This window comes from Thamnophis elegans, chromosome 7 (genome assembly GCF_009769535.1).
Source record: "Thamnophis elegans isolate rThaEle1 chromosome 7, rThaEle1.pri, whole genome shotgun sequence".
In the NCBI taxonomy this organism is placed as follows: Eukaryota; Metazoa; Chordata; class Lepidosauria; order Squamata; family Colubridae; genus Thamnophis; species Thamnophis elegans.
In genome coordinates, this window is record NC_045547.1 from 63,938,444 (window position 1) to 63,953,722 (window position 15,279).

General features: G+C 40.6%; 1 protein-coding gene and 1 long non-coding RNA gene across 5 annotated transcripts in view; one reads left to right on the forward strand and one right to left on the reverse strand.

The window, feature by feature from the left end:
* Positions 1-5,791: 5,791 nt before the first annotated feature.
* On the reverse strand, positions 5,792-6,923 carry LOC116511006. The gene is made up of 2 exons (XR_004255707.1): positions 6,835-6,923; positions 5,792-6,047 (listed from the first exon to the last, which is right to left on the reverse strand). It is a non-coding gene; the product is annotated as an uncharacterized LOC116511006 (long non-coding RNA).
* PLXNB2 (plexin B2) overlaps positions 6,605-15,279 on the forward strand; it is a 388,095-nt gene continuing 379,420 nt past the window's right edge. For 3 of the 4 annotated variants that reach the window (XM_032220725.1, XM_032220722.1, XM_032220724.1), the window contains exon 1: positions 7,229-7,390. The gene's annotated coding sequence lies outside the window, so the exon portion shown is untranslated. Of the gene's footprint in view, positions 7,128-7,228; positions 7,391-15,279 lie in introns of those variants that run through there. The other variant, XM_032220723.1, reaches the window with a different exon arrangement.

Consider the following 15,279-nt stretch of genomic DNA (forward strand, 5'->3'; position numbering starts at 1 on the left):
GATAGATAGATAGATAGATAGATAGATAGATAGATAGATAGATGATGGATAGATGGATAGATCTCTGAGTCCTATGTAACTGGTAATTTAATAAACAATGGGTGATTTATTAGAAATTCATGTTTTATATGAATTCTGTTGTCTTAGGGAAGATAGATATGATATCCCATGATATTTTAATGTTTTTTTTAAGTTTAATATCCAGATTCTCCATCTGTATTTAGGATGTTTTACTTTTTTGAGTGTCAAGTTCTAACTGGGACTTGGATGTTCATATTAGAGAGTAGCAAGTTAAGAATAAACAGAGTGGTAACACATAGAATACAGTATTTTCCAATGCCACTATTTTACTTATTTTCTTCAATTATAAGCTAGATATCTTCTGAATAGTATGATATGGTAGTAGGTCATGAATTCACCAATGCTACGTGATGGCATTTAAAAAAATACATTAAAATTTATAGCATAGTGAAAGCAGAAAGAAAATATTCTTGGGAGCAGACAGCTTTCTTTCTGCGTATCACAGTTCCAGAAAATTATCACCTTCCAAGATCAATTTCTCTCTTTTTTTCAATCAGACCTGCTTTCTGATTTGAATTGATTCTTTGAACATTCTCCTTTTTTGATGTTCTTGGGGTATCATATTCCAAGGGCTTGAGATGAAAGGTGGATTTGCACAATGCCCTAAAACATAAGGCTGTTATTTTTTTGGGGGGGGGGGGGATGAGCATATTGTGTGGAGTCTGTCAATTGTGGCTTTCTCATCAAACAATCCTTAAAATAATGGCTTGTGGTACTGTGTGATCTCAGCTAAACCCTCTCTACGTGAGATAAAGGCCATATTTGCACAAAATGCTTAACCAAAAAATCACATGTGGCTGTCTGCAGGGTGCTATTTTACTCCCCTGCTTCTCACTCGTCTAACTGAAGGATAGACAGCTTGTTCAAAATGTATTCACCATTATAAGTGAAATTACAATTAAAAAATCACACATAATGACATGGAATAAAAATGATATCATGGTCTCATTCATGGGAGTCTCTTGCTGAAGGTGTCACATGAATATGACCATGTTACCCATCCTCCAGTGCCCTTGAAATATGGAATGCACATATAATAAAGTAACAATTCTAGCAGCTGTTTGCTTTCTTCAGTGAAACCTATTTAAGGCCTAATTTTAATTAGTAAACAAGAAGTCTAAGTTGCTGAAGTCTTATTAAAAGATGCAAAATGAAAAAACAAACATAGCCATGTATAATAATGATAAAGCAGCAAATAATATCCCCATTTTGCATATAGCACTAGCAGCATCTGTTGGGCTGGGTACATTAAAATCAGCAAGATGGTAGGTGTGGCATTGCAAAATTTCAACCACAATGCCATACCCACTGGGTTTCTGATGTTGACATCCTCCATGGACATCTAGGGATGATGCAACCAATTCAGAAGGTGTCAATAATTTAATAGCCAAATGCTCCAGGTAGCTTCTCCCTGCCAGATAGTCTGCAGAACTTGCAATTCCCAGAATTGTTTGCCAGTTGACCTTTGGAATTTCAATCTCAACTAACACATGGGAGAATGTCAGCTAATGGAAAGCCTGATGAAGAAGTTGAGTCTTGAAGTCACATAACATGCAATCTGTTTGTGGATTAAGAGAGAACCCAAGTGTGAGTATCTCCATAAAATGTTTATGAACTAGAAATTAAAGCAATTCAGTTCATTTACATAAGGCTTATAAGAACTCGAGTACAGAGTAGTTTGCCTTGAGTACAGCTAGGCTAACAACATAGGTTCTCAGAAGCCATGTGTGCATAGTTTGACATGGTCCTATTGGAAGAAGGTTTTTAATGAATAACTATATACTTGTAATGAATTCCACTGAGTATAAATTCTTTATGGAACCATTCACATTTACCTGAAGACAATAAGTGTGATCTGTAATTTTCCTTCCAGCTTTAAATTAATCTTGAGTGGTATTCAGGTCTCAGAATGACTCTGACTTGCTGACTTTGTGACTCCCAACAACATTTTAGCATGTTTTGAATGGATCCTTTCCCTATAATTTGGTATGGTCTCTGGCAAAAGATAAATAAATGGATGAAGGTAAAGTAGTAATTGTAGACTACAAAGTAAACAAGGAATTCCCAGGTGTGATGATGCAAGTTAAGAAAAAGTTTCCAGTGTGGTGTTTGTATATGAAAAGAAAATGAAATCAGAGAAAGTGACTGAATCAAGAACTGTAGAAGCTTTATTTTATTGTTACCATCTCCTTTAGAATGGAATGGAATGGGATAGAATAGAATAGAATAGAATAGAATAGAATAGAATAGAATAGAATTCTTCATTGGCCAAGTATGATTGGACACACAAGGAATTTGTCTTCGGTGCATATGGTCTGAGTGTACATAAAAAGACAAGAAACATTTGTCAAGAATCATAAGGTACAACAGGATACAAGTAAGTAACCAGGAAACAATATCAATATAAGTAGTAAGGATACAAGCAACAAAGTTACAGTCATGCAGTCATAAGTGGGAGGAGATAGGAACGATTAGAAGATTAAAAGTAATAGTAATGCAGCCTTAGTGAATAGTTTGACAGTGTTGAGGAAATTATTTGTTTAGCAGGGTGATGGTGTTTAAGTCACTTGGATCACTTATCAACAAAAACCACATATTTAATTGAATTTAAGGTTTGCTATCCTTACCTGTATCTAAATCCCCTTAATCATGTCTAATTAGGATACTGATATAACTTCCTTCCTTCCTTCCTTCCTTCCAATCTGCTTTCTCTCTGAGCAGCTAATTTCTCTTTAATTCAACACAGTAAAACATTTCACTTAGGCTAGCAAACCATACAGCCCGTCTCCCGATATCGAAGGGTTTGGTTCTGAAGGTTCCGTTTTCCCCTCGCCTCTTTTAAATCAAGCGGCAGGGGAAACAGATGATGGTGACAGCAGAGAAAGATGACTGAGGCTTGAAGGTGACAGAGCCCGGAGGGGGGTTACAGCGATAGCAGCGAATGGGTTCGACGCTTCCTGCCGTCTCGACAGATGCTGAGGCAGGAAGGGAAGAAGAGATCCTGCGCTCCCACTGTGATTTGCTGAAGATCGCGCTTGGGAAGAGGGGGAGGGAAAGGAAAGGAAATGGGCGGCGAGGGCGCCGGGGGGGGGGGGAGGCCAAGGGCAGGGAAAGTGCTGTTTCCTTTCTTCGTCTTGAATCACTTTCCCTTGTTCTTTCCCCCGCCCATAAGGGCCGGGAAGGAGAATCAGCCACTCGTCCCTAAGGGCAGGGACAGCGAAAGGGCTGTCTCTAGGAAATGGCTCCCGGGCGTTAATCTCTAGCATAAGTGACCAGGCGGGTCATGGGAACTGCTTTTGCTTTCGGTCCTTCTGGGGCCAGGCTGCAGCCTCGGAGGAGTGGGAACCGAGCAATAAAGCCCAGGCGCCGCCGGCGCCGCCGCTCTTGCGAAAGGGAATGGCGAAATAGAAATAGACTGGGACAAACGGTTACTCCTACAGACTAAGTTGCCCTTGGCAAGCCAACCATGCCGAGATGGACCAGCCTGAAAGAGACGGCGCTCGAGTGGGTGGCGGCAGGAGACAGCGCTGGGCCAGGCCTATGAATGAAGCTAAAATCCTGACCATTGTCTAGCCATAATTCTGTACGTCTTTTCGTGTTTTTTCCTCTCCTGAGAATGGTGATCTCATGTCACTGCCTTATAGAACAGATTGACCCAGTGGATTAAGCCACGGTGTGCATGATGTCGGGATAAGTCTGCTATTGGAAGCCAATTAATGATCTGCCATGATATGCCACCTAGGCAATTGTTGAATCAAACCATGATTAATCAACCATGGCTCATGTGCCCTGTGAACACTGTAAGTAGCCTTAAGCAAGCTATTAAGCACAATCTAATTCATGATGTGCTCCATCTCCAACACTAATTAAATAAACGAACTTATTGTGACATTGTTTGGCTGATCCAGTAATGGGACTTTGAATTCTTGGGGGATGCCATCCAGAAATAGAGGTGTGGTTTCCCTCTGTTTTGGGGCAGAAACCAGGTAAAACGCTGCTGCATTCAGACTGAATTATCTTTTTCTCCAAAACAAAGCCTATCTCCACCACCTGGAATCTTTGTCACAACTGCTGCAGTTTTTAGCTGTTGCTAAACCGGTCTTAAAAGTGCAGTAACCAGTTGCCAAACATTTTCCCATTGTAGTACTGAAGGCTACTGTAAATATTACAGTGATAATATATGGCATGTATTTTGAATGCTTGAAATGCATTCTGCTTGCCATGTAAGTATAATTATTACAGTCTAGCAACCTGCATCCATGTGTAAGAAAATAAGTATTGTGCTCATGAAGCCTTCATTAAATAACTAAGGCTATAAGAGTAAATACAATTATAGTAACAAACTAATCTTACTTGGAAATAGGGGCTACTTATTTCAATAAGATATACCAGTACTTCCAAGAAAATGGAACTAGAATTTAGCTGTTTTATGATGACACGCTAATCACTGCCCTTACTTCAGAGTAAGCAGGTGGTGTTTCATGTTAATAAGGAAATCTATATAATGACCCAGAAATTATATAGATTGTATGTATTCTATTATATTACTCAAATTTATTCTTTAAATGTCTCACTTTTCTTTCCTCCAGGATCCATCCAACCACAACTTTCTGAGTTTTGTCTCCAATAACTCTCACTTTTCATGTATTTGATTTGCTAGTCAAATACATCTAACTCTCCAAGGTTAATTTTAGACCAACAATCAAATAAGCAATACCTCAATCAATAAAATTGCCAGAGCCATCATTAAAAAGCCCAACCAAAGAATCTCTAAAACCACCCTCATCCACCCTGATAGGCAACACACCAGAATATAAACAGCAAATAACACTCTTTACTGATGATGTTACCTAGTTAGGGTAATGAAACGTCTGCAAGAAAACAAGCAAGCTCAGAGAGCATCAAGGACCTCTTATTTAACTCCCATTTGTTCTTTCTAGATGAACAAACTTCTCCATTTTTGGTACAGCTAAGATGTTTGTATTCAATCCACACTCATTCATTCATCATTCATCCATTCTTCACCTTGCCTCTTCTTCTAATAGATGTATTTCTTAAATAACCCATTCCCAGTGCATTCAATTCACTTTTTACAATTCTCCTCACAGCCAACTCCTAACTGTGTCAATATACTGCATGTACCTTTTGTATACATAGCTGCTATAAGGTGAGGTAAGTGTTGAAATATGCACTGTAATGTCATGACCTTGAGATGCAAGACAGGTTTTCTGCTGTGTTATTTCATTGTCATTTAGTTGCTTGCAGACACCTAAGCTTAGAGACAAGACAACAATAGCTGAAATCTTATCCTTGTACAGAAGAGCAAGAGTCATTGCAGTTATGGCATAGGAACGAAATGCCTCAAAGCTGACCAGTGTTTTTACCATTAGCAGGAAATGCTGACAACTTTTATCTGTTCTATTTTCCTAAAAAGACGTTGCGTGGAAATTTATGTAACGCTCAAAATAACAAACTTTCTAACTCTTTGCTAATCTATTGCATTCCCATTTAAAATCTTGGGTAGGTATGCAAATGTCACAGTAGATGGCACCACTAGCCAACCTTGGCTGACCTTGGAAAACATAAGCTGGATTGGATCAGTGTAGTAAGTAAGGGGACCACAAAGAAATGAAATCCCAGATCTGGGAAATACCTAAGAAACAAAGGAAACAATGATACAGGGGTGGCTCCTTGGGTTCCCAGGAAATGATATTGATCTGATGAAGTCTTTATTAATTTTTTTTAAAACAATGGTAGATCTCCAGGGTTCTTCTATTGTTGCTTTTTTTTTTTTTTTTTTTGCAGATACAGGTCTTCACATCCAGGAATAAAAAGTCATTAATGAGCAAGGAAACAGCCTATAGGTGATGGTGGTAAATAACTTGTAACTTCATAATGTATGGACATACATTTTCCGTGTATTCCTTTGCAAATTTCCACTGATAGGAGTAAAAGAATTCACAGCGCTGTTAGGAAGTATAAAGAAGAAAGCAAGTCACACTTAAAAATACAATATTTTGCATGAAATGCGGGCGGGCGAGAAAACTCCCGATTTTCTTTTTCCAAGCCACCAATGCGGCTTAGGAGAAAGAAAGGCGCGCGTTTAATGGCCTTTCTTCAACCGGCCGCTTAAGAGAGAGAGGGGAGGAAAGCTCTTTAACCCAGCCGTCAGATCAGACGCAAACTCCCGAGGCCCTACAGGTCCCAATTCAGGTTCCGGAGCCAAACCGGGCCCAACCTCCTTCCAAACAGCGGCGCGTCCTGGCGCCAGCAAGCCGAAGCCTGAGCGGTGGGGCAGAGAAGCCCAACGAAGCGGAGAGGGAGAAGCGAAGACCGCCCTCCCCCTTCCCGGCGCGCGCTCCGTGCCTTTATTTTTTATCCGGAGATTTCTAGTCGCGGCTACCGACTTTCCACGGAGGCGTCGGGCGCTAGAGGGCGGGCGGAGAGCTTTCCCTCTTTCCCAAGCTGCCAGCTCGGCTTTGTTATTTCTTGGCCCCCCTCCGCCTCCTACCCACCCCCCTCTCCCCGGCCTGGTCCCTCCATTTCCTGTCTGGCTTTGTGCGGGCGACGGATATGGGCAGCAGCCTCTTCAGGTGTGTCTGCTACGGGCTGTTTTCCTCCTTTCCCGCGGCGGGGCTGGCAGGAGGGCGCGAGCAGAGGCGGGCGCTCCGGCGCATCATGTGACGAGCCCCTCGCTCTCCCTGGCGGCGTGCCTCATTCCCGCCCGCCTTGCCTTGCCTTCCCCCCCCCCACCTCTTCTTTCGCGGAAGGCGCCGCTTTCGGTCCGACTTGTTGGAGGCGGCTGTCTGGCTTCCAGCGACGGCAGCCGGCGAGGTTGCTGCCTCCTCACAGCATGGGCAGCCCGTTGAGCGCGGCGACTCCTGCCGGTCTTTGGAGCTGCCTCCGGGAGCTGCTCGGTTGAGGCGCAGCCGGTCGGGAGAGCGCGGCTCCAGTGCCGGGCGGCGGCGGCGGCAGCGCCTGCAACCCGAAAAGAGAGCCGCGCACACAAAGGCGCGCCCGGCTCCTCCTCAAGCCTTCCAACTTGGGTAAGTTTTCCTCCCCCCTCCGTTCTCGGTCCCTCCTTTTGACAAAAGGGTGGCTCCACCTGTTGAAAGCCTCGAAAACCCCTCCCGGGATTCCTGATTTGCTGATCCGCCGAGCAAACAAACAACCCAGCCTCTCTCGGGAAGCTATCCGCTCGCCGCTTGCCATTCCGAGGACGCCTTCAAGTCGGTGCCCCCCGCGCTCGTCGGTTTCGCTGGAAGGAAGTTCGGGGCTTCGGGACCGCTGGGAGGCAGGCAGGAAAAGGGTAAAGAGGACTCGATTTCTCTCTCTCCCCCCCCCCACCCCGGCCCGGTGGTGTTTCAGTAGAGCGACCGCCGCTCCTTTCCCCGTGCTTTTTCTTGAAATAATAAGCGGCCGTCCTTCCATGTTTGAACAGCAGATGGTTCCCATTAAGGGCAAGTCCTGGCTTTCGCCGCCGAACTCTGTGGCTGGCGGTGCTGTGTGATTCAGCTCGTTGGAAGCATCAGGTTTGGTTACATGTGAAACTTTCTCAAGATCTGCGGTGTGGACGCGATCTCTCCCCCCCCCCTCCACTTTCCCATCGCGCTTGTCACCATTCAATCCTTAGGGAGAGGGAGAGAGAGAGAGAGAGGGTTGGGTTGAGGGAATTGGGGATGGCAAGAAGTTTTTCGGTTCCTTTTCAGACCTGTGGAAGAAAGGGTGTTTCCCCCCCCCCCTTCTTCTCCCTCCTGGAGTTTGTGTCTGTGTGATTACTTTCAGAATACCAAGCTGATTTTATCATGCCTTTGCGATCCGCCCGAGTTATAGAATTACACAAAAAAACCCTTTTCACTCGGCTCCCATTCATTCCTGCTGGTGGGAGTCATTGGTTTGAGCGGCATTTCAGCCCACTTGGACTTGAGATCTCTGTTTTGACACACTATAAGATTGAAGGCAGGTGGGGGGGGGTCTTGGCGTTTGAGGGGGGGAGGAAGGCGAAGGTTTAAAACGAGCTGATAAAGCGCTTCTCTTATTTTGCTGAAGGGAACTGGGCTCTGTACTCTTCGTTTGTGACTCACTCACTGGGTTTATTTGCTTTGGAACTGGGTAGTTTTTGTCTTTGGGGTTTTTTTGCTCTGCAGTTCGTTCTCCTAGTGACTCTTTCCAGGCATGAGATTGTGACACCTGCAGTTTGTATGGGAAGGTATTTCATTGGCTTGTCAGTTTAATTAGCCAATAAAGGGGAGATAACCATTGTCTGGCTAGGGTACACATACTACAAAATCAATCTTTGTGCTTACTTTGAATATTTTATGCCCAGACCAAAGATAGCATGTTAATAACCCAGTTGTGGATTTTAAAATTGGCAGTTTAACTTGCTATCCTTTAAGTTCCACCCATTCTGTCTGAAATTCAGCTGTGTAGGTGGCCTAGAAATTTAGATTCCACCCCCCCCCCCCCAGTTGCTTTGCCCAAAAAATGAAAGACAGTTACTCTCTTCTAACTTATGCTCACCTGATTTATCTGGCTAGATTCCAGTTTCTATCGTATCCCTTCCCACAATCCAGCATATCAGGACATTTTTGTGGACAAAATTGCTTTTACTTCCCCTTTTTTGCACCTATACAGGTGCCTCTAGAGCAGTAATCTTGTCATGGTAGTTGCACTTTGGACAGGCTTACTCAGAAGCATACCTTGTTGAACTTCACATGCGGAACTCCCAAGAAGCTATGACAGGCATGTATAGGATGAACTAGTTTAGTTTTCCCCACCCTTTGTGTTTAGATATTTTCATGTTTTAATTTTGAAAGAACCTTCCTCTTCCTGGTGAATTTTAGATTTATTCCTAACACAGAATTTGCACAGTAGCATACTTCCAGATGGTGGTTGCCAAAAAGTGATCAGTGGGTTAGAATCTAATTGCTTCTCACATGCTGGGCTTCTAGATCATGACATGGCAAGGTTAAAAATACAATTTAGTGCATAATTGAAAATAGCACTAGCACAACAATTCCACCATAAAAAAGAAGGAAAGGCTCTGATTTTGAAGAGGGACAAGTGGCTGAGAAACTGGGAATAAAGAGATAATAGAGGTTCTCCTTTGAGGTACAAGCTTTTGTGATGAGGTAAAACCTAGGGATGTGAATGCTGAAACAAACACTGGTTATAGGTTGGGTCTAGACTTAGTCATCTTGAACTTTTTCCAGGGCCTTTTTGTAAATCTGACAGACATAGGGCTCTATGTCCATTTCAGTACCCTCCTCTCCCTTGCTTTGCAGCATCCAAGTTTGTGTGTGTGTGTTTATTTTGGTTTAACATTTTGTCCACTAAAGAAGCTCAGTAAATGAGTGTGTGGGAAAGAAGATTTTCCCTGCAAGAAAGAAGACTGCAATACAATTCTTATCACTGTTTCAAAATATTTGTGTTGATGCCTTGATTGAAACATGTTGCTCCGTCTCCAGTTTCAAATGGAATATTTTCATCAGGACTCACCCTGTGTTTGACATTAAAGCATTTGTTGCCATTCATCCCCCCCCTTTAGAATACTTTGAATTGACCCTATGGTTGAGCAATGTTTAATGCTATTCTGGAAAGTTCTTTGCACTACTTCCCATTGCAGAATTCTAGGCAGATATGTAGAAACTATAGGGTATATTTGTGGTTGATAAATTTTACCATTTGAACATCAGTTACTTTTTTTATTACAGTATTTCACTGTCTAGCATGTAGACTTAATGATAAGTAAAATAGATGGTTTGCTTAAGGATCTTGCCTGCTGTTCCCTCTATCTATTAAATAATTATTTTCTGGTGAAATCATACAATAGAGATAGACAAGCTAGATTCACACCGGTATTTTTCTTGTTTCTGGGTTAATACATTGCTATTGTGGTTTGTAAACTTTGTTTTGCTAATATATGCATCCTGTCAATAAAATAATACATTCAGAAATTCTATAATTATAGAAATCTTGCTTTAATGTCGTACATATACAAGGATATAGGTTAGGAATATGGATATAATAATTCATTGCAAGTTATAAGAAAATTATTGAAGTTGTCTTTGATGTTTTGCTCATACACAGGAATTATGTCAAATTAAAAAGTGATTGACTTTATGAAGAGTTTCCTTAATCACTTTCATAATTTCAAGACTACACAACAAAATGCTGGTTGGGTTTGATTCTTTCGCTACATCTCTTCAGCTTTGCTTCCCTTCCTACAGCCTCTGCTCAGAGCTCATTTGGGATTGCTGCCTAAATATGAAAGTGGTAGGTCTCTTGCTAATTAATTTGGGGCCCAATCCACTAGGATTTTAATTAAGTTGCACTTAAAGTAATAAAGACAGACAATTATTGCCCAAATACTCCTCATTTTTACAGATAGGATATATTTATTATTTACATTGGGTTTTTTAAAAAAATGTATCTTAAAGGTGAAGGTTCCCCTTGCACATATGTGTTAGTCATTTCTGACTCTAGGGGGCGGTGCTCAACTCCGTTTCAAAGCTGAAGAGCCAGGGCTGTCTGAAGAGGTCTCCGTGGTCATGTGGACAACATGACTAAACAACAAAGGATGGAATGGAATGCTGTTACCTTCCCACCAAAGGTGGTCCTTATTTTTGTACTTGCATTTTTACATGCTTTCGAACTGCTAGGTTGGCAAAAGCTGGGACAAGTAACGGGAGCTCACTCCATTATGAAGCACTAGGGATTCGAACTGCCTACCTTTCTGATCGACAAACTTAGCATCTTAGCCACTGAGCCACCACATAATGTATTTTACTATTCCCCAAATAACATAGAAATTTCAACGATAATATAAAACAAAGAATAAATGTAAAATATATATCTACCTATATCTTCAAATAGACATCATGATAACTGAAAGAACATTTTGGCCTATTGAGCTCCATTCAGGATACATTGAGAGGATAGTCAGAAAGTGATCCATAACATATTGGTTTTTCAGCTCATTATATTTATTTATCAGTTTATTTTATTTATTAAATTTCTATACCTTTATATCATCTCACCTAAGTGACTCTGGACATTTGTTGATAAAAGCATAGAAATACATGGATAAAGGCATAGATTAAAACAGAATTAAAATATTAGAACTTCCAAATAAAGATCAAGATACCAAATTCAAAAGACTAGGGATTAACAAGGAGTGGGACATTCACAGCCCACCCACCGTCCCCAGGGTTTCCTTACATTTTTAGACTCCCATGCTAATTGGAAAAACCAGATCTTAACACTCTTCTGGAAAACTGAGTTGGGGCTCCAGGGATGGTAGGATATTCCATAGGGTTGGAGCAGCAACTGAGAATGTTCTCCTCCTAGATCCTTCTGGCCAAAACCCTTTGGCTGATAAAAAACACAGCTTGTCTAGCTGGGACATATCAATGTATTTGGGACAAGACTATTCCTCTGGTATCCTGGTCCCATGCCATGAAGGGGTTTAAATGTCCAAAACCTTGAATTGGATCCACAGGCAAACTGGTACCCCTAGCAGCTTGTGTAGCTTGTGTTATATGCAACATCCTAGGGGCATCCAAAACTGCTAATGCTGTTGCACCAGTTTCGGCTTCCAGATACTCTTCAAAGATAGCCTCAAAAGTAGAGCACATTGCAGTAGTCCATCCTAGAGATGATCAGGGTATGATTCACTGAGAGGAGAGCTGCTTGATTTTGAAAAAGGATGTAACTGGCACACAACCCAAAATGCAGTAATCACAACTGCCACATGTACCCCAAGCAAAAGTCATGAGTCCAGGAGCTGACTATTCACAGCCACTCTGCCTTAGCAGGGTTCGGATAAAGCCTGTTCTCCCTCATCCAGGCCTCCTCAGCCTCAGAGCACTGAGAAAGGATATCCATCGCATCACTTACTTTGCTTTTAGTTTTATAGGAAGCTTAAATGAAATAAAATAAATGTTTATTAATACAAATCAAGCAGAAAGGGAAAGAAAGGATCCTATACCAGCCTACGATCAGGCAACAGCGCTTTATACACAATTTATATTGTTGATTTTGTTAAAGTTTCCATTTAAGCATTTTGCAAGAATTCTAGCAGTTTATCACTTGTTTATTGTTGTTGTTAGTTGCAAAGTCATGTCCAACCCATCACGATCCCATGGACAATGTTCCTCCAGGCCTTCCTGTCCTCTACCATCCTCTGGAGTCCATTTAAGCTCACGCCTCCTGCTTCGGTGACTCCATCCAGCCACCTCATTCTCTGTCGTCCCTTTCTTCTTTTGCCCCCAATCTTTCCCAGCATTAGGCTCTTCTCCAGTGAGTCCTTCCTTCTCACTTGTTTGGTCCTACTTAAATTGGGACTTTCATTTTGTTCTGTAAGAGAGATTTTATTCATATTGAGAATGACATGGCTCGTGTGTGCAAAGTCTTCATTTGTGTATTCTTTTTTGTATTTCTGCCTATTTGATTATAGTGGGAGAATGGATTTGTTCTCATTATTAACTTTGCTAGCCCTTGCCTCAAGGTTCTATTTTTAGCCTTCAGGGCTGCAGTCATTTTAACACTTTCCTCGGAATAGTCTCCATTAAACTTATCCGGGTTTTCTTCTTGGTAGACCTCTACTGTAAAACTTTTTAAAAAATCTCTGTGATCATTTTTATACCTCATATTTTGCAGCAGAATAGAATATCCAAGTACGATGCAGACTGTTTCTTATATAGCCACATTTTTTTTTAAAAAAAAAATAAACGATTCTTTGTTGTATGGGAAATTAACAAATTTAGCTCTTCAATCTTCACACAGTCTCAATAAAGTTATACCAGATCACTTACCAGTTGCTAGTAGTTTAGACACAAGTCAATTATGGACTTGCTGGCTTCAAGCTTATAAAGGTGCAGTATTTCGATGTCCACGTTAAATGAAAATTTGGAGGAAGGGAAGACTTGCTGCTGCCATTAATTGAGATCCAAAAATATTTTCTGATCTAATTGTGGTTATTAAGAGCTCTAGTAATAAATACAAACTATTAACCTTTGTATTACTGATATCTATTAAAGATCAGTGCAGTGATTTGAATAATATGTATAATATGCAAATCTACACATCAGGTTATTTAAGAGCAATAGCACTTAGACTAATATACCACTTCACAGTGCTTTTACAGCCCTCCCTAAGCGGTTTATAGAGTCAGCCTCTTGCCCTCAACAATCTGAGGCCTCATAATAATCTGGGCAGTATTTTTACTTACTTTTTTAAAAATATACCATTGCAATTAATGTACTTTGATTGTGGCCAATTTCTATCATGTAAATTCTGGCATCCTGCAATAACAGTATACTTTTCTTTTTTCTTCTTAAAATTCATCTACAAAATATTTTTTAAATCTTTACAGTTTTCATTTTCTTTTTGCTGAAATTTCTTTTTTAACCCTTTTGCAAGAACAATATGTTTTTAGGTACTCACGCCCACTCACACGTAAGAGGAACAGAAGTGATTCATTCATAAAGATAAGTAAAATAACTGAGAGAAACACTGTTCTTTCTCACTGCAACTCACTGAGATGTTCTCATAGATCCCTGAAAAAGTTTTCCTGAAATTCTTGGTTAGCCAATACAATAAACATAACTCTACAGATAGTTCTTCCTTTAGATTCAATAGGGACTTTTTCATTACTCTGACTTCACTAAGTAGTCTGATGGAAACTGTAGTTTCTACAAACTTACCTTGCTTGGTTGTTTAACACGAGTTTTTGACATTGTTCGTTCAATTAACTCGATGTCCAATAATTGTTAGATCAAAATTTTAAAATAGATCATTCAGCGTTTTAACTGGCTTAGCAACATTGCTAGGAAGTTCATTCCACATACAGTTTGTAATATGTGTAATTCTGAAAAGGAGGATCAAGCTAATTTTTTATAAAATCTGGGCATAGAATTTTGTCTGCACCTTTTACCCTTTTATCTTTACAATGTCTGGGGTTAAAATTGCAAATCAAGTTAGGAGTTATGGTCATCAGGTGGGGGATGACAGATCCCTACCTAGAATGGCCATGCCCATTGGTTGTGCCCTTCCACAATTTGATTCTTTTTCAAAATTAGGTAGAAAAGCTACAGTTTGTTTTAATGATCTCATCAAATCTACAAACTGTAAACTTCTGTTACTGTGCCTTCCCAAAGATCTTAGTGTTTGAGCCAATCTCAGTCTATCTAATGATAATGTTTTTGAATAAACTTTAACAGAGTTTTAACTTTAGCTTTATGGTTTTGAAATACATTTGAACATAAATTGCTGTAATCCATGATTATTCTGTTGAAACATATTTGCAGCCTGGTCTCCTAGAAGTAAAGTTAAGAAAATGTGTGCTTTTAGTTTGAAAAAGAAAAATTGTGCAGGAGGGTGAATTGGTGACATAAAGCAAAATAAGTATAACTGAATGATGGATAATTCATCAAAGCACTTTGTATATGAGAGTTTTCATGATTATTATAGCATTTTAATTTTTCTTGAACCTCTCTTATCTGTAATAACAGAAATAGCAGCTACATGGGTAGTAATACATAAAACAATAATAATAATAAATAAACATTGCAGGCTTTTGAAGCACTGCCAAAATGCTGTAGCAATGTGGCCAAATATAATATTCTTAATAGCAGTGTCATAAGATGAATAGATATTTTTCTTCTAGTTGTGCTTTCATTCTTCAAACAGAATAAAGCTCTATAGATGAATGTCCACTGCGGGATAATGCAGTTATCATATTTAAGTCCTGATCATAGTAATTTTTATTAACCACAGAAAGGTTGCCTGTAGAATAAATACTTTTGGATGATTCATATACAGACTATACCGAGAAAAGCAAAATAGCAATAGCAATAGCAATAGCAGTTAGACTTATATACCGCTTCATAGGGCTTTCAGCCCTCTCTAAGCGGTTTACAGAGTCAGCATATTGCCCCCACAGTCTGGGTCCTCATTTCACCCACCTCAGAAGAATGGAAGGCTGAGTCAACCTTGAGCCGGTGAGATTAGAACCGCTGAACTGCTGATAACAGTCAGCTGAAGTGGCCTGCAATACTGCACCCTAACCACTGCGCCACCTCGGCTCTTTTGAATGAACAGAAGAAATACTTTCGGTGCACTTCCTTTGCCAGTTGTAAAATTTCTGAAACCACTGAAGTGATGGAGTTTATGCTGTTTACTTTGACCCAAAATGAG